We start from the raw sequence: 20,356 nt of genomic DNA, 5'->3' as shown, positions 1-20,356 counted from the left end.
CTGTGGATCACGCAGTCGTATACTTAGGTGCGAAACTGTTTGAAGAAGGTCAAGCCTACGTGGCTCTTAGTAAAGTAAGATCTTTGCAGGGACTACGTATAGAGGAGTTGGACTGCAATAAACTAACGGGCAAGAAACCTTGCAATAATGAAGCACTAAATGAATTAAACAGAATGCGAAATAAAAACTAAAAACTAGAAAATAAAAATAGGTAAAAAACCTTTTTAAGTTAAACGGTTTTATGTTAAACATACATTGCAATGTTTAAGATAAATGTACTAAAAACCAAAAAATAATAAAATAGATACAGTCGTGGGAATTATAAACATATGCATAGACTGGACTAAAATAAAACCGTGGGGCACGTCAATTGTCTACAATCGTTGATTAAAATGTTTGTTTTGTAATGTTACACTATAATTAGGCAGTTGTTCAACCGACAACGATGGACGTGTGATAAGTATGGCTAGAATGTGGAAACAAGCTGGCAAGCTCGATTATAATCGAGTTTTAGGGTTTCATAGTGGTGAGCGAGTACTACTTTGTCGATTAAAGACAAACTACGAGCAGTGAAACGATTCCCCGCCAGCCATCAGTGTGAATGTCCAACGATAAAGTAGTTAAAACGTCTCTTTTATTTACATGGAGTGTATAACTATTGGAATTTCCATGAGCAAGAAAATAGTAAGTAATTTCCTCACCGTCTGCGGGCCAACTGCCTAACGACGAATTAAACGATTCGCCTATCGCACATTAAGTCGATAATTTGTAGACAATTGACGTGCCCCATGGTTTTATTTTAGTCTAGTCTATGCATATGTTTATAATTCCCACGACTGTATCTATTTTATTATTTTTTGGTTTTTAGTACATTTATCTTAAACATTGCAATGTATGTTTAACATAAAACCGTTTAACTTAAAAAGGTTTTTACCTATTTTTATTGAATCTAATACATAAGACTAAAATACATGCTCTTGCAAATTTTCAGCTTCTACGTTAAAAAATAATGATCCTATTCAAGAAAAGGCATTTCGGAAAATGGTATAACATTGCAGATTTTGTTGTAATGACGGATCCCAAAACTAAGCGTTTCCTCGGTTTTGGTTTCATTACTTACTCCCATTCGTATATGATTGATAATATCGCATATAATCGCCTTCACAGTTTTGTATTTTATAACGTTTTTTGCTTCTCCTGTAAAATTATTATTTTGTTAGTTACGACTTTTGGCATTTACGGCGACGATATGATCCATTCAATAATACAAAGGGTTGGGTTAATCATGTCATTAGTCCCTTCAACAATATGGAGTGTTTGCGAGCAGTATCGCCATTTTGACGATTTTTAGACCAAAAAAACAGAAATGACGATTTAACGAATGCAGATTTTTAGTTATATCTACATTTTCACAGAAAATTACCGTTTTGTGTGAATATTGTGGTTGGTAGCACTGATCTCTGAAAGACAGCTAATAAATCTCATAAATCACCTTATTATACTACGTTTATATATAAACGAATTTAATAAAGCCACTGGATTTCAAATTTCAATTCCATTGTGTATACGTCAAAGAAATCCTTATAAAGAAGGTTAACCCGAAAAAAACCTATTATATAAACAGGCTTTTAATTGACCTACATATTAACCTATATTTGTATTAGTTTTGTTTAAAGGGTCACACGTAGTCATCAGAAACTCAAAACCCATAATTTTTTATAATTTTTTCCAAGTACCAGTCTTTTTTAACAGCAACAGGGTGCACATTATGATCTACCTTCGGTAATTTTTTTGTTGAAAAATATTGCATAGTTTTGTGGCAAATGGTCATCTACGAGACATTGTGGTAGGAGGTTCGGAGGAGGTTCAGAGGAGGGTGGTAGGAAGTTTGGAGGAGGGTTGTCGGAGGTTCGGAATTTCGGAGGAGGGTGCTCGGAGGTTCGGAGGGGGGTGCTCGTACACTTCGAGTACTCACATTCGCAGGTAAAAACGAGCAAATCGAATAAAAACGAGCAAATCGGAGCTCTGGTCTGTTGTCATCACTCTAGAGTGATAATTGAGATAGAACGCTAAAATTTGGCACCCGACTGTCTCTTTCCATAGGCAGGTCAAGTTCGAAGATGGGCTATATAGGTCCACGTTTTGGTATAGCCCAATATAACGGTACCACCCCATATAAGGTATTTTGAGAATTTTAGCTAAATTTTTTGACCGACTTTGCCTAAGTTTGACATTTGAGGTTCGCAATGGCCAAAAAAAAAAAATCTCTACTAAAAATTACCAAGTTAGGTTCGCGTTTCGGTATAGCCCCCTATTTAAGGTAGTTTGAGTCTTTCAGCAACATTTTTGACCGAATTACTTGAAATTTGACATTTCAGGTTCTCAATGGCCAAAACAATTCTCTACTAAAAATTGCCAAGGTAGGTCCGCGTTTGGGTATATCCCCCCGATTTTTGGTATTTTGAGGAATTCGGCTAGCCACTAGACGAAATATGACTTTTTGGGAACAAAATTTTCAAAAAATGTCTGAACGTTGTTCATTTCGTGGGGAAAGGGCCGGGACCCTCAAAAGCCCCTGTGTACGTCCCTGGCTTCCCGCACCACACTACGATGTCAATATGGTTTCATGCTCAGATGACAGCACCAAAAGTGTCGCCTGGAGTAGACATAGACGAAGTAAGTGCTATAATTATTGATTATCTGGTCACCATCACAACATTTCTGCGGAATAGACGTTGGACAAATTCGCTGAATTTGCCATTTCAAAATGGAATATATTTAGTTATTTCTAATATAATAATATTAATTATGTAATAATATTATTATGTACATTTAATTTGAATTGCATTTATACTTTGAATTACTACTATTTTTTGCTACTGTGAATTATCTAAAATTGTATTAGCATAAGTAAAATGAATTGTTTCGTTAAGATCCTATTGAATGTATATTTATCCCTCTCTCTATGTTTAACGAAAGTAGTATAATCGAACTTAGCTTACTCAGTGAAACTTTATTGTATTGAATTTCACTCTCGTAACTGACTCGCACTGGTAAGCATCTCTCCTCAATTCTAATCTACCAATAAAACCTTTATATTGTACGTTTTATAACGTTTAAGAAAATTACTAATTGGTTTTATTTTCCCCTCTCTTTTTTCTAAATTATTCCTCATTGGCTATGAGGAATAATTTCATCAAGCTAAATCGCCAAATACAGTCCACTTCTCATCTGTTGGTCATTTCGTTGAAGTTGTGTTTACTTACCGTTCTCCTTTTACTTACCTTCAGCGGAATCCAAGAAGCCTACTTACATACTTACGCATAATTCCATTTGCTAAGAGCTACATTTATTCAGACGTTCAATAATTTACCTCCTGCACTCGTAAACTCAAGACCAAGCTGTCCGAACAATTTCAACTGTTAAGCACCCCCAAATACTGGAAGTCGTTATTGATAACTTGCCCAATTTCACAAAACACGACACGTACATTAAAGGCAAAATCCTGAGTAAGGATAACTAGTACTGAAACCAGTAACAGAGACCTCAAAAGGCCAAAGGCTTGGATTTCCTAAAAAAAATTCTACAGACCTCAAAAGGCCACAAGGCGTGGATTTTCTAAAGAAAGGGGAGATCATTGCGATATACAAAGCCATTGGCCGTTCGGTTTTAAACTACGCCGCTTCATGACATAACTTGTAGACGATCAAAAATAGTGTGTTCAGGATTGCGTTATAATGTCCGGATGTGTTATAATGTCGAGCGTTGATCATCTCCATACAGTTCCTTTTGGTCAGCCATCTGCCGAGTCAACCCAACCAACAGATATCCAAGATGTCATACTATCCGACCTCAACATATTGTCAATAGCAGCTGGTATGAAACCACTGCATACCCGAGCGTTAAATAAAGCCGTCAACGGATATTGCCTAAAAATTCCTTAACGAAGAACGTTCAGCATTTGTCAAGAGTGTAAGACTCCTTCTTAGACCAGAAGGAACTTAGATCAACTGTTGCCATGGTAAAAAGCTCGAGTCTGTTTGCCGATTTAGTTAATCGGAGGTTAAAACATGTAGTCTCTAGTTTCATCCCGGTGGAGGATAAAAGACTTCCTAAAATTCAGCTAAAAGCTAAATTCTTCAACATCAGTCTTATTTGCGTCCAAGCCCCGTACCGAAGACGAGTGCTTAGAACAAAAACATATGACCGTTGTCCAGTCCATGACATTGAACTTATTCTAGTTTTAATGCCAACAGTGGAAAGGAGAATAACTTTGGCACAACAGTTGGGAAATTCAGCTTCCACAGAGAAACATCTGACAATGGAATGAGGACGATAGACTTCGCAGCGACAAAAAGCATGGTAGTTAGCAGCATTTAAACATCTCGGCATTCATGTTGTGTGAACGACTATAGCCTATGGCCGATGAAATTGGGACGTGGCAAATCCACCACCGACCAGATATTTACTTTACCCGGTCCTCAGTTAATTAAAAAAGCACCTAACAGAACAGTTTACTACCAAATGAGGTTTCAGACAAGCATAGAGCCTTTCCTGTGATATGTTAAACTTCATGCTGATATAGGTTTTAAGAGATTCAACACAAATAGCCAAATCTTACTTGGTAAACTCCAACGAAAGTTCTTTCGTACCGGATTGACTCGATTGTTTCTGCCAGCGGCTGTCAACCCAGCATCAAACCTATGTTTCTACTTAGGTTTCTATGCTGTTACGACACCCACTTACTTGGTTATGCCGACGACATTAAAATCATGGGTCGATCATTAAAAGATAAGGGGTCTGACAGTAAACGGAGATAAGGCTATGTTGATAGTACCGACACGCAATACATCTAAAGAACTCGAATTTAAAGACTTCATCTACCACAGCAGACATATATGTACACCCTCAGCCAATGTGAAGTGAAAATTTCACCTAAGGACAGATCGAATGTATTAAAGGTCTCTTCAGAATTGTGTGGCCCTTTTTGGACATTTGAACTTGCCGACAAAAATTTGGATTAGGAATTAACAGTACTAAGACACAAATGAACTTTTAGAAGTTAAACTAAATTTTGACAAAATATTATGAGATCCAAAGTTTGGACCAAATTGGTTGCTCCATTCAAGTGATATCGGCCTAGCATATACATAAGTGACATTTTTTAAATATTGGGGAGAAGTACCTGAAATTGTGGACCGGTATTGCCCCATGAAACTAAATTTGGATATAATAGGACGAAGACCAAATGAATCGGTTGAACAGTTCGAGAGTTATCGTGCTCTCCAATCGCCACATATGGTGACATAGGGGTTTTTTACACCTTTCGGGCTGTTTTCCCAAGAAATATAGACTTGCCTCTGAAAAAAATTTTACCGTCGTAATGGAAGTAGCGAATGCAAATCGCTTCAACAAAAATCAAAGTGATTCGAGAGCAGGTCTTAAAGTGAACTTATCCTAAATTATGTGTGAGAGGTACCAGAAGGAGTAGACAAATATAGTCTATATCTGGTAGATATTTTAGGATGTGCAAAGCATGGATTACATCGGTCACATCCTTCAAAAGTTATCGTCAGCACAATTTTTCCGAACATTTTTGAACTTTTGTGAGGGAGGTACCTGAAGGAATGGAACGATATGGCTTATCTTCGATCTTAAACTATGTTTGGACAAAATATTACGAAGGCCAAATTTTGGACCGAATCGGCAGATCTGTTCGAGATTTATCTTGCGCTCCAACCACTACACACGGTGTCATAGGGGCTTTTTGCATCTTTCAGACTATTTTCTCAGGAGGTATGAACTTGCCCCTGTTGAAACTTGTACCGTCGTGTGGGGGGGCAGTGAATACTAGTTGTTGCAATAAAAATCAAAGCGATTCGAGAGCAGGTCCTAATCTGAACTTATCCGAAATTTTGTGTGGGAGGTACCCGAAGGAGTGGACCGATTGAATCCATATTGAAGCCTCATCTAAGTCTGGTAGAAATTTCACGATGTGCAATCGATCAAACCGGTTATTTCCTGCAAGAGTTATCGTGCGAACTTTTGTGGGGGAGGTACCGGAAGGAGTGGACCGATATAGCCCATCTACGAACTTAAACTAAGTTTGGGCAAAATATTACGAAAGCCAAATTTTGGACCGAATCGGTTGGTCCATTCGAGAGTTGTCGTGCCCTCTGCATTTATGCTAACGAGGGTATATACACACACTTTCATACGGGTAAAATGTGCCTCATCGAAATAATGGTTTTAGACCCAAGTATGTTTGTCTGGCTGGCTGGTGCGCACGATTACTCTCGAACCGATCAACCGATTCGAACCATATTTTGGGTATCCAAACTTAGTTTAAGTTCGAAGATGGGCCATATCGTTCCACCCCTTCGGGTACCTCCCCCACAAAAGATCAAAATTTTTCTGTAAAATATTGTGAACGGTAACTCTTGAAGGGAGTAATTGATTGGTACGAACTTTGCACAACGTATTATTCCTTCCAGATATATATTGGACTCGAATATGTACTATATCGGTCCACTCCTTCGGGTACCTCCCACACAAAATTCGGATAAAGTGAATTTTAAGAGCACCTCTCGGATCGTGTTGAAATTGTTTTTTTTTCAGTAGGTTGCGCTTGCGGCTCCCTTTACGACGGTAAGCTCCATGCAACCCTGACGGTAAAAACCAAAAGGGCAAATCCGCAAGATAATTCTCGCAGGGAGTTTCTGATTGGTACAGACTTTGGACATCGTATTACTACATCCAGTCATGTATCAGGTTAGAATATGGACTATATCGGTCCACTCCTTCGTGAACCTCCCAACCAAAATTCGAAAAAAAGTGAAGTTTAAGAGCTTCTCTCGCATCGTTTTGATTCATATTTCAGTAGGTTGTCCTTGCGGCGGTACATGATTTTTCTTGTGCAAGTCCACATTTTTCTGGTCAGTACATCCTGAGATTATGGCCCAAAAGGCTCCAAAACCCTGCACATGCTAAAATAGCTATTGTCCAAAAAATCGTTCCAAACTTAGTTTAACGTAATTTAATATTTCGAGTCCTATGTGAAAAAGATTGATTTTAACGCAAACTCATGATACAAAATCAATTTATTTTATTTACGGTTTGGTTCGTTTTTTGTTTTTTTTTTTTTTTTTTTGGTCAGTGGCTGAAGATATATCTCCATCAGCACAGCTGACTGATACTTTCTTACTTGTTTTTGTACAGTCTTAGACTATTTAGGCTATTTGCTGTCGGCAAAGTCGATTGATTCTTTTTTCCTTGCCTTATATGCCGAGCAATAATATTGATCTGATAAAGATTATGTTTAAAAAATCTATAAAACCTTTAATGCTACATATTTCAAATCACACACATACACTCACAAAACTATGCACACAGACACGCACTTATTTACCCGGAGAAGCACTTTAAAGACAAAGAATGACTGGGAAAATTCACCAAACTAACGCAAAACCCTACTAGGTGAGGTCTTTCAAAAGAGAAAAAAAACTACGTTTTAATTAAATGTAAAAATAAATAAAAACAACTACAAAAAGATAAAAATAATTACAACAGGACTTGAGTTAAAAGTCCTTTTTGTTTTACGTGTACTATATAGATGTTGTTTTCTTTGTGTTTGTTTTAAATCTCTGTTATTATTGTTTGTCTAGTCCACTCTCATTTTTTCTGGCATTATTTCATTTAATTCTGTTGGCTTTAATTCTTTTTAATGGATTTTTTATGTAAATTTATTTAATTTCTGCTTGTCATCATTAATTATTTATAACAAAAACCAACAACAGCAAAGGATACACTTATACACACACATACACAGTATATTCTATTCGTGGAGAAAAATCACAATATGTATTGAAATTGCCACCATACCAAAAATTCATTTGCACGTCACTAAAATTGCTATTGCTACAATAATAACAATAACAACAACGTATACAATGAAAACAAACTACATATTTTGTGTTTTAATTTTATATGATATTTTTAGAATATCAATTGCATTTTTAGGCACCTTTTTGTTTAAAATTCGCACAATTTTGCTGTTATTTTTTTGTTGAACTTTGTTTAAATAATATCTGTGTACTTTGTTTGTTTCTTTAAAAACGTTTCTTTTTTTCTTTTTCACTCAACGTTTGTCTTTGTTTCTTTGTATTTTTATTTGTATTTTCTTCTATGGGAATGCCCAAGAAAACAAGAAATAAGCAACCGTTTAGCACAAAGGATGTACTCTTTCTGAATTCCTAAAAATATGCAGCATATAATACAGGCTATAAGCCCTGTCATGTATGCTTTGATTATTTGAAAAGCTCTCTGCACTTAAAACACGCACACACACTCACATTAAATAACTTCATCTCATAACATACTCTTCGTATGAAATATCCTTAACACAACAATCTGTTGAGAGTAATAAATGTATCAGAATGTAAATGGCGCGCACATCTCACAACTCGGAATTAAGTTCCATGTCCATTACCTTTGAACTCACCTAACAGAAGGATTTCCTTTTATCTCACATACTCTTTGTTGTTAATAAACTCTCATATTTGTATTCAGTTTGCTCTTTGATTTGAATAATTTCTCTCTTTTACTGCCGGATAACGAAAATCTCAGTTATTTATGTTCCTGGGGAGAACAACACATCATAGCACAACGTTAAATCTCTACACCTCTAAGAGCGAAAAGGTATCATCCACCCACCCACCTAACCAAGTTACCATCACCGCATCCCCCTGTCTGTAGCAAAAATAACAAGAAACATTCACAACAACAACAACCCCCTTAACCACCCTGCAGAATCCCTGCCATGTTAGTTTTTATTGTTTTCTTTTTACTAAACGTACATTTCATATTTACAACTTATGCCTAGGTGAAATGCTTTGAAAAGCTCATGTGGTGATGTAAAAGACTGGGTCGAATAATAAATTTTTAGAGTTGGGAGAATCGTGAATTGTTATGGTGGATTTTTTACAATTATATAAGAAGACCTTCTTGTCTTTCTAGTCTTCTGTGAGAAGACCATCTTGTGTTCTTTGAGAAGACTTTCTGGTTTTCTATAAGAAGACGTTGTAGTCTTCTCTGAAAAGACGTTCCATAAGAAGACCTTCTTCTATGAGAAAACCTCCCGGTGTTCTATGATAATGCTTCGAAAAGCTCATGTGTTTCTATAAAAGAATGGGTCGAAGAATAAATTTTTATTGTTGAGAGAATCGTGAATTTTTATGGTGGTTTTTACAATTATATGTCTTCTATAAGAAATTCTCCTGGTCTTCTATGAGAAGACCTTATGGCCTTATATATGAAGATCTTCTAGTCAGCAATGGTCTTTTATAAGAAGACCTCCTGCTCTTCTATGAGAAGACCTTCTGGTCTTCTATAAGAAGCCCTTCTGGTCTTCTATAAAAAGTCATTCTGGTCTTCTATAAGAAGACTTTCTGGTCCTCTATAAGAAGCCCCTTTACTCTTCTATGAGAAGACCATCTAGTCTTCTATGGAAAGACTTTCTAGTTTTCTATGAGAAGACCTTTTAGTCTTCTATGAAATTACCTTCTGGTGTTCTTTGAGAAGACTTTCTGGTTCTCTATAAGAAGGCCTTCATGTCCATGAGAAATCCTCTGATATTCTATAAGAAGACCGCCTGGTCTTCTATAAGAAAACCTTCTGGTCTAATATGAAAGGACTTTCCGGTCTTCTATGAGAACAACTTCTGGTGTTCTTTGAGAAGACCTTCTAGTCTTCAATGAGAAAACCTTCCGGTCTTCGATGAGAAATCCTCCTGGTCTTCTATAAGAAGACCTTCTGGTCTTCTATAAGAAGACCTTCTGGTCTTCTATAAGAAGACCTTCTGGTCTTCTATAAGAAGACCTTCTGGTCTTCGATGAGAAGACCTTCTGGTCTTCTATGAGAAGATCTTCTTGTCTTCTATAAGAAGACCTTCTAGTCTTCTATGAGAAATCCTCCTGGTCTTCTATAAGAAGACCTTCTAGTCTTCTATGTGAAGACCTTCTAGTCTTTTATGAAAAGACTTTCTAGTCTTCTATGAGAAGGCCTTCCGGTGTTCTTTGGGAAGACTTTCTGGTTTTCTATAAGAAGACTTTCTGGTGTTCTTTAAGAAGACTTTCTGGTTCTCTATAAGAAGACCTTCATGTCCATGAGAAATCCTCCTGATCTTCTATAAGAAGACCTCCTGGTCTTCTATAAGAAGACCTTCTTGTCTAATATGAAAGGACTTTCTGGTCTTCTATGAGAAGACATCTTTATTCTATGAGAAGATTCTGGTCTTCTATGAGAAAACCTTTTGATCGTCTTCTATGAGAAGGCCTTCCGGTGTTCTTTGGGAAGACTTTCTGGTTTTCTATAAGAAGACTTTCTGGTGTTCTTTAAGAAGACTTTCTGGTTATCTATAAGAAGGCCTTCATGTCCATGAGAAATCCTCCTGATCTTCTATAAGAAGACCTCCTGGTCTTCTATAAGAAGACCTTCTTGTCTAATATGAAAGGACTTTCTGGTCTTCTATGAGAAGACATCTTTATTCTATGAGAAGATTCTGGTCTTCTATGAGAAAACCTTTTGATCGTCTTCTATGAGAAGGCCTTCCGGTGTTCTTTGGGAAGACTTTCTGGTTTTCTATAAGAAGACTTTCTGGTGTTCTTTAAGAAGACTTTCTGGTTCTCTATAAGAAGACCTTCATGTCCATGAGAAATCCTCCTGATCTTCTATAAGAAGACCTCCTGGTCTTCTATAAGAAGACCTTCTTGTCTAATATGAAAGGACTTTCTGGTCTTCTATGAGAAGACATCTTTATTCTATGAGAAGATTCTGGTCTTCTATGAGAAAACCTTTTGATCGTCTATGGGAAGATCTTCTGGTATTCTATGGGAAGAATTTTTGGTCTTCTTCTTGTCATATATGAGAAGATCTCTGTTCACCTATGGGAAGACACAGTGGTCTTCTATGAAAACACATTCTATGAGAAACCTTCTGGTCTTCTTTAAGAAGACCTACTGGTCTTCAATGAGAAGAATTTCTTGTCTTCTATGAGAAGAACGTCTGGTCTTCTATGAGAAACCATTCTGGTCTTCTATGAGAAAACCTCCTGGTATCCTTGAGAATGCCTTCGGGTCTTCTATAAAAAACTTTCAGGCTATGAGGACATTCTTGTCTTCTTTGAGAAGACATTTTTGTCTTCTTTGAGAAACCATTGTGGTATTCAATAAGAAGACATTGTGGTCTTCTATAGGAAAACCTTCTCGCATTCTATGATAAAACCTTCTGGACTTCCCTGAGAAATCTTTTTGGTCTTCTTCAAGAAAAACTTGCGGTGTTCTATGTGAAAAACTGCTGGTTTTTTATAAAAAGACCTTCATGTCTTCCATGTGAGGACCTTCTGGTCCTCTATGAAACACACATTCAATTCAATTTTAATGAATTCATATTCAACTTTAATTTATTCATTCTGGTCTTCTATGAGAAGAACTTCCGTTCTTTTATGAGAACACCAGGAGCTCTTAAAACTTTTAAGTTAAAAGTGAAAAACTTCTGGTCTTCTGTGCGAAAACTTTATGTTCTTCTTTGAGAAGACCTTCGGTATTTTATGAGAGGACTTCCTCTGCGAGGAATATATGTTCTTCTATGGGCAGACTTTTTAATCTTTTATGAGAGCCTCTTCTTATTATCTATGAGAATACCTTCTGGTCATTTATGAGAAAACCTTCGGCTTTCTTATGGAAAAACCTTCGGATCTTCTATGAGAAGACTTTGTAGTCTTCTACGGGAAGGCCTTCTGGTATATTATAAGAAGACCTTCGGGTCTTTTATGAGATGATCTTGGGGTCTTCTATGTCCCTTGTCTATTATGACCTACTAAGGCCTTCTGATCTTCTCTCAGAAGATATGCTGGTCTTCTCTGTTCAAATTTGTTTGGTCTTCTTTGAGAACAGTTTCTAAAAAGCAGTATCTTACATCATATGATGTTGTTCATAGACCCGGAAATTTATTCGTCCTGAAATTTAATGGCAACGGGCAGCGAAATTTTGGACTTTATGGTCGTCGCGATCCATAGAACATAACATGTACCTTGGAACGTTGCGATGGTTACAACTTTTCGGATCTAACAAGAAACGGAGTAGCGGAGGACTTACCTTCCTTATACACCAGTTTGCTCAGTACATACATATCTCGTTTAAGCCTGTTTCCAATTACCCGTACATGGAATGAATGGGTGGCAGTGAGATGTGGAACTACTGAATAATAACTCGCTTTTGGAAGGTCATAACCGACTGGTCTTAGGAAATGTTAATGCTCATCATGGGTTGTGTCATTCGCAACTCGGTAATGGCCAGAAGGATATAACGCAAGCTGAGCAAATTGATGGCTCTACTTAGTTAATTGGCCACTTTCAAAGAATTTGTCAATGAGCGCTTCAGTGTACTGCCCAACCTAGCTTATGTCCATATAGTAGAAAGGATTCTCCTGGCATCATTAATGCTGCAGCCGCTCACTTTATTTTCCAGCAAAGGCGGCGGGACCAGAAAATGAGCGTGCTAGCGAACCAACCCTGGTGAACCCAGAGTTAGGGAGTTGACACTGGAACACAAGTGGAACAAGTGAGAAGATCTTCTGAAGAGTTGCAGCATTGGAACTGTAATTAGTGAGTTGTGGGCAACGCTTAAGTCTCTATCGAACTTTGGAAAGAAGGAAGATAGGACCTGTTTGGCGACGTTACACTGACTGGTGGGAAGAGTTGCTCAAATTATTTTAATAGACAATTTTAAGAGCACCCCGGGGGTGACAGTGCGAAGAGAAGAGTACTACGTCACATTAGATCTCGTCCTGCGTAGGATGAACCACCACAATTTTTGTTCACCACATGGAATGTAGAGGTGAGCACTTAGTTGAATGTCATCGTTCATGAATTCCAACCACCAACTACCCAAAGATTCTAGGGGTCACATTTGACAACATGTTCACGTCGTCCGTTACCTGCGACAAGCTTAAATGTAGGAACAAGGTCCTCAAGGCCCTAGCCGGCATCACTTGGGATCGCGATAGGTCGGTCGCTGTGCGGCGCCAATATGGTCCTCGAATATACGTAGGTGCAACGCGATGGAAAAATATTCAAACCTGAATGCCGCACTGAAAACTGCAACAGGGTGCCTGCTCATATCTTTAGTGGACCAACTACATGAGCAGACAGCGATTCTTCCATTACAGCAAAACAATGGCATGCTTTCGTTGCAGTAGTTGCTGAGGTCCTGCCCACCCAGGCACGTCAGGAGGGAACTTCAAGATCTAGTAATGAACGTAAACAAACAAAACGATTCCCGTACCAATCACACAAAGCCCCAAACTTTTCAGCTTCTCTGAATCGTTTCATTCTCATAACCAAAACAAAACCACAAACTTTTCAATGTAAAAAGATGGAAACCGTACGATTGCTGAAATGTAACTTCGGCTATGCTTTGCCGAGTTGATTCATTCACCACCGAAACAAAAAGAATTTTTGGCAAACGTTTGCCGTGCGTTATGGTCAATGACACACTCAGGCACACACACACATGTGATTGCTTAACAACCCTATAAAGTTTATAGTATAAAACAGATCTTACCACCTTTTTTTGAGAGAGAAATACGCAAATATTGGCCACCAAGTCTAGGGCTACTCCATTCTCTAATTACTCCAAGATTCTGAGGTAACATTCGAATATGTTAATGTCGTCCGCGCATGTCACAGCTGTCTGCGACAAGTTTAGATGTAAGAACAAGGTCCTTTAGTCCCTAGCCGGCAGTACTTGGATTGCAAACAAAGAAACTTTGTTGACCACATATAACGCAATAGGTCGGTATGTGGTATTCTATGCCACACAGAAGTTTGTATTACTATAGGACTGTACCTACCCATTTATGAAGCCTCATTATCCCACCGAAATGTCTTAAATTTTGTATATACTCTAAACTAGCGTCATAAAATAATTCCTTCAGGGAATTTTAGGTATACATATGTCCACGATTTAATATAGACCACATATGTATAGCAGTACAGCCCTACATAATATGTTTCCAGGATTTTTCTGGCATTTTTAGATTGAGATGTGAGTACAAAAATTCAATTCGGAAAATTTTAAATATATGGCTATGTTTTGGTAGGACTAAAACCACCTTTTTCAACTATCATTGGGTAGAAAACATCGAGGTCTTATTGATATTAAACATATGAATAAGAAACATCTAGATCCGAATAATTTAAAAAGAATGTATTTACAAATTTCAAATTACTTAAAACCTGGTAGAAACTTTGGACTTTATAAAAATATATTATCCATTTCGACAGATTTTCGTGATCCGTGTTACAACAACTGAAGGAAAAATGAAATAAGATACTCTATCGAAATCACAAGTTCCTAGATGGCTACTGCAAAAAATACAAATAATTAATTCAAACTTCCCCCTTTATTAAAGGATCAACGAATTTCATCTCTTCGGCTTAACATTCCCCAAACATCAACTTCCATTTCATTACATTGTTGACTTTTCATGTTCATTCATGGTTGTTTTCAATTCACTTGTCAACGTAATGAATCTAATGAATGTTTGGTGTTTTCCTTGTTTGCTTCTGCAATTTTCAATTTAGGGTGGTGGGTTATTTTGCCGGCCGGATTCTTCCTTCAAAAGAAGTCTTATTTAAAAAGTATAATGAGTTGTTTTTGTTATTCCCAAAAAACAACGTGTTCTGTTTTTTATGCCAACCACAACATTTTCAACCCTCGTCATTCCGTCAATATTCTAATGTTGAAATAATGAAATAGCAAAAAATGGATACAATTTGAAAGTCCCAATTTACATTAGGCGAGTTTACTTGCGGCAATTGTCAGTTTGATGGAGAGAGAGGTGAGGCATATGGTAACCCTTTGCCTCTCAGCCCCCTCTCTCACCTACAAACTGACAATTGCCGCAAGTAAACTCGCCTAATGTAAATTGGGACAAAGTGTGTTTATTGGGAGATAATATTGAAAACATCACACATACATCATATATATTTACGTATGGACGCCATTGTGGAGGTGAATGAAAGGGGATATCAGAACTCTCCCTCTCCATCCAATCATAAAAGGAACTAGCGGCAATCCAATAATTATAATTATTGTATGATGACGAAGAAGGATTGTAGGAAGAATAGGTAGAAACTTGGGTTTATGTATCCCCCCATAAACCTAAGAGAATTCTCCCAACTCTCTCCAAACAGATAACCAACTTGTCGGAAGGCAAACTTGGTAGTCCAATAAGGAAAACAAAATATTAAATCCAGGAATTCAGCTAAGCCAGGTTCCGTTTCCGTAGAGGATATTGGCAGTCTGGCCCGAAAAACTCACGAAATCCACAACAGCAACAAGAAGCTGTTAGAATGGTGAGACCTGCAAAGCCATATCGCTCATTTACTCAAAGAGTGGCATAACTCAAGAAATACGTTTTCTGAGTTAGCAATTTCTTCTACGATTTTTTCTACGAGTTCTACTTTATCTTGTGTCAAATTTTCATACTGATATCCCTAAAACTCGTTGAGTTACAGCTCATTTACTACGAGTTTCGCATAAATCAACACAAAAGTTTTTTGAGTTTATGAAGCACTAAAACACTTTAAATCATGCTTGATCTTGAACAGAAATTTAGCACTGATATCTGGCTAGCTGTTTGCGAAATATGGTCCAAGTAGTTATTTTAGTTTTTGTGCAACAATATTTTTAAGGGGGGAAGTCAAATTTCATTCGCCAACTTAAAACGCGTTTTTCTCGAAAGAGGATTTTTTGAAATGTGTCACTCTTTGAGTAAATGAGCGATATGTATATCCCCGTGGTAAAGGGGTCAACCCAAGAATCTAAACCTTCATCGCACCAATAATGTGTGAAAGCAGTTAGATTATCTGAGTATGCCCACCCGACCCTTAAGAGACCCATTGCTCAGCAACTTTCACGCTCGTCATCTTCGTGTCAGAGGAGAAAGATCTCATTAGTAGACAGCGGAATTTTATGCAACCCCTATTTTTGGTCCGATTTATGTCAATTTTTGGGACTGGGCATATTTTTGGCTTCTGATTACATTGCAATCGAAACATATGACATATGCAACAAATATTTCAATAATAGGTACAAAAATGTTTTTGTGTAAAATTTTCCTGTTTAAAACATGGTTTTACTTATACCATGGTTTAAAATTCTTTTCAGACAAGTCAATAAAATAGAGAAATGTATAACCACAGCCACAACCTTCAAAATACCGAAACCGGGAGGTATCGTTCTATGGGGGCTATATGTAGGCCTGAACCTAAACCGACAAATGTTAGGTGGAAAATTTGTTACCCCCAAGGAAGACTTAATACCAAATTTCAGCCATTTCGGAGCGGTATTGATGGCACAACCTTCAAAATACCAGAAATCTGGAGGTACCGTTCCATGGGGTCTATATAAAGACGTGGAACTATACCTACAAATTTCAGGTGGAAAGTTTTATACCCCCAACAAAAACTTAATACCAATTTTCAGTCATTTCGGTGGGATATTGAGGGCACAACCTTCAAAATACCAGAAATCCGGTGGTGCCGTTCTATAGGGGCTATATGAAGGCGTGGACCTATACCGACAAATTTCAGGTGGAAAGTTTTATACCCCCAACAAAGACTTAATACCAATTTTCAGTCATTTCGGTGGGATATTGAGGGCACAACCTTCAAAATACCAGAAATCCGGTGGTGCCGTTCTATGGGGGCTATATGAAGGCGTGGACCTATACCGACAAATTTCAGGTGGAAAGTTTTATACCCAAAACGAAGACAAAATGCCAAATTTCAGTCATTTCAGTGGGATATTGAGGCAACAACCTTCAAAATATCGAAAATCGGGAGGTACCATTCTGTGGGGTCTATATGAAGACGTGGACCTATACCGATAAATTTCAGGTGGAAAGTTTTATACCCCCAACAAAGACTTAATACCAATTTTCAGTCATTTCGGTGGGATATTGAGGGCACAACCTTCAAAATACCAGAAATCCGGTGGTGCCGTTCTATGGGGGCTATATGAAGGCGTGAACCTGTGGCGATAAATTTCAGGTGGAATGTTTTATACCCCCAACGAAGACTTAATACCAATTTTCAGTCATTTCGGTGGGATATTGAGGCTACAACTTTCAAGAAACCGAATATCGGTAGGTACCGTTCTATGGGGGCTATATGAAGACGTGGACCTATGCGGACAGACTTAATACCAGACTTAATACCAAATTTCAGCCATTTCGGTGGGATATTTAGACCATAAATCCTTGAATATATTTTTGCATATGGTTTTGCATATGCTCATTTTATGCAGATATGTACAAATATGTCCAAATATGCACGATATGCAAAGCATGCAAAATATGCAAAAATTTCTGGCCCTAATTCGTTTTATTTTGTAATAAAACGAGTTTCTGTCTAATCAGATTTTCTCTACGACCATCCTAACCATTTGCATAGGATTCCGCTGTCTACTCATTAGACACATCTGGTGATGCTGGTCATTCGGATACTAGACTAGATACGAAAGACGCACGAAATCCACAACAGCAACAAGAAGATGTTGGGGTGGTGAGACCTGCAAAGCCAAAGATGCGGAATACGCCTTGTCTAGGGTCCAAGCCGGGGTCATCGCGTATAGTTGTCAAACCAAAAAATTATGGCATCATAACAAAGAACCGATTAAATAAGCAGGCTGTTGTCTTGCTCCGTGTGAAAGGGGTCAACCCCAGAATCTAAACCTTCATCGCACCAATAAAGTGTGAAAAAGGTTAGGTCATCTGAGGATGTTCACCTGACCCCTAAGAAACCCATGGCTCAGTAACTTGCGTGCTCATTATCTTCGCGTCAGAGGAAAAAGACTTCACGAGGCACGCCTGTAGTGGAATTCTGTAACGCTTTTTTGAGTTACAGACAAAAATCGTTAAAATTAAAACGCAAATTATGAATGAAAAATGCCAATAAAATTTGATAACACTGTTGCTATCGGTAGAACATAGTGACAAAATTCTTTTGGTTGTTAACTTACCGACAAATTTCGTTAATTACCGAAATTATAAGCATTTTAATTTTACAGATTTTTGTCGGTAACTCGAAAAATGAGTTACATAATTCCACTACTGGTGGTGCTAGACATACGAATGCTAGATCTACTATGATTACAGTACTAGTCGACTTCCTTGTAAAAAACTGATTCCGAAGGAAAGATCATGCTGCTAAAGGCTCTTCCGAGGTGTCATCTTAGCTAGCATTCTGAAAAAAGTAAGACCTGTTTCGTCTAAGCAAACCTTCATAAGATAGTCAAAGCCATTAGCTGTTGGGGTAAAGAATCAAGATAATTCCTCACCCATTTCCTCTGGGAAGGCGCCGCTCTAGCAGTTGTCACTCTAGTTTCACAGTAGTTAGTTTCAATCTGGGTGGTACCCAGAGGTGATCAAATTAAACAAAATCACAGTTGCTTAGTGGTCAAGTTTTCTATCGACTCAGAGTGCGGGGATACCAAATTCAGACATGGCTTGGAATACCTTTGAACGCAGCGGGCTGTCGAAGGCTGCTTTATAATCGACAAAAAGGTGGTAGGTGTTGATCTGCATCCCTTGCGTCTTCTCCAGGATTAACCGCAAGGTAAATATCTGGTCAATGGTGGACTTGCCAGGTCTAAAGCCGCATTGGTATGGTCCAATTATCTCGTTGACCATAGGCTTTAGTCGTTCGCACAATATCCCTGACACGATCTTGTAGCCAATAGGGAGTAGACTTATGCCCCTATAGTTAGAGCATACAGTCTTATCTCCATTTAGGAGTTGTTGTGACGCCTTTCCCAATCCATCGTATTTCCTGTATGGCAGTAATATCGGCCTTGTACTTTTCAAGTACATCTGCCAATGCGAAGACTGCACCTTCTCTATAAAGAGTGCGAACATTCCAGGTGCAGATTCGCAGATCATGGTCCTTAAAACGTTTGCGGGGTTCGTCAACTTTAGAGGGATTTGTTTTTCTTTTCTTTCGTTTTTGCGGGGTTCGTCAACTTTAGAGGGATATGTTTTTCTTTTCTTTCGTTTTTTCATAGTATGCTGTTTTTTCTAGGGGAGGGTTACTAACCCGACGCCCAAACCCAAGTTTTCAACGTTCTTATGGGTGAACGCGTACGATTGGCATCCACACATATAATTGTTTATCCACCAATACTGTCCTATCGCGCGGCGTTCCTAATGACATTCGCAACATCATCCATTGTAAATTGTGGTGGTTTATCCTCGGCAGGAAGAGATCTAATGCGACGTAATACTCTGCTCTTCGCCCTGTCATTCTCGGGATGGTCGACAGGATGTCGATTGAAATAACGCGCCTATTAGGATCAGTCAGTCGCCAAACATGATTGAGGTCCTATCTTCCTTTTTTCCAGGGTTAACTTCCAGTATCAGCTCCATGGCTCTGGATACACTGTGGTTGACACGACGAAGCTCATCACGTTCGTTTGCTAATCCCGTCGCTTCTGCTGGGAAATTTGGTCTTACTTCGGGTATTCGACCAGCTGGTATATGGCGAGCGGCTGCGGCAGTGATGATGTCTCGAAACGATGATTATCTCTGAAGCGATGATTAATGAAGCTTACCCATGATGGCTGAAAGTGCCGCGTTCAGAGGTGATGAAATCGGGCAGTCTTCCGATGTAGACAATTATGGAGAGATGGTCTGATCTAAGAGAAACGACGGATTGCCAGCTGACTTCATTTGTCAGACCAGTAGTTTCATTCCCTAACTCATTTTTGAGTTACCGACAAATATCGGTAAAATTAAAACGCAAAATTATGAATGAAAGGTTAAAAAAATTTAACAGCACTATTGCTATCGGTAGAACTTTGCGACTACTTTTTATTCGTCGCTAATTTACCGAAAAACATCGTTAATTACCGAAATTAAAAGCATTTTAATTTTAACTATGTATATTTGTCGGTAACAGAAAATCGAGTTAGAGAATCGCAGTACAGGTGACACGATTGTTATGTCTGGCGAACTGTGACACGCTCCTCTAATTCTGGTAGGGGCGTCCTCATTGACCGTGCAAAACGTAGAGCTATCAATCTGCTCAGCCAGCACTATAACCTATTGGTCGTTTCCGGGGACCGAATACCATAACTCATGATGAGCATTTAAGTCCCCCAAGACCAAAAGCGGGATAATTTCGGACCTATAACCTGGAGTACAGCTAGTTATCGGCGGGATGTATATGTTCAGCGACTCTACCTCGACAGTTCCACATCTGACTGTTACCCCCTTACATTCCATGTATGGGTCAATA

At 38.3% G+C, this 20,356-nt stretch overlaps 1 protein-coding gene across 4 annotated transcripts in view; it reads right to left on the bottom strand.

Annotated features, from left to right (window-relative positions):
* The window catches only part of LOC141388877 (endoplasmic reticulum aminopeptidase 2), a 237,939-nt gene extending 229,693 nt beyond the window's left edge, over positions 1 to 8,246 (bottom strand). For all 4 annotated transcript variants that reach the window (XM_073959430.1, XM_073959434.1, XM_073959431.1 and 1 more), the window contains exon 1: positions 8,024 to 8,246. The gene's annotated coding sequence lies outside the window, so the exon portion shown is untranslated. The remainder of the gene's footprint in view (positions 1 to 8,023) is intronic.
* Positions 8,247 to 20,356: the final 12,110 nt, after the last annotated feature.

This window comes from Musca autumnalis, unplaced genomic scaffold (assembly GCF_047663935.1).
Source record: "Musca autumnalis isolate F117 unplaced genomic scaffold, ASM4766393v1 scaffold_1, whole genome shotgun sequence".
In the NCBI taxonomy this organism is placed as follows: Eukaryota; Metazoa; Arthropoda; class Insecta; order Diptera; family Muscidae; genus Musca; species Musca autumnalis.
This window is presented reverse-complemented; position numbering and strand designations above follow the sequence as displayed.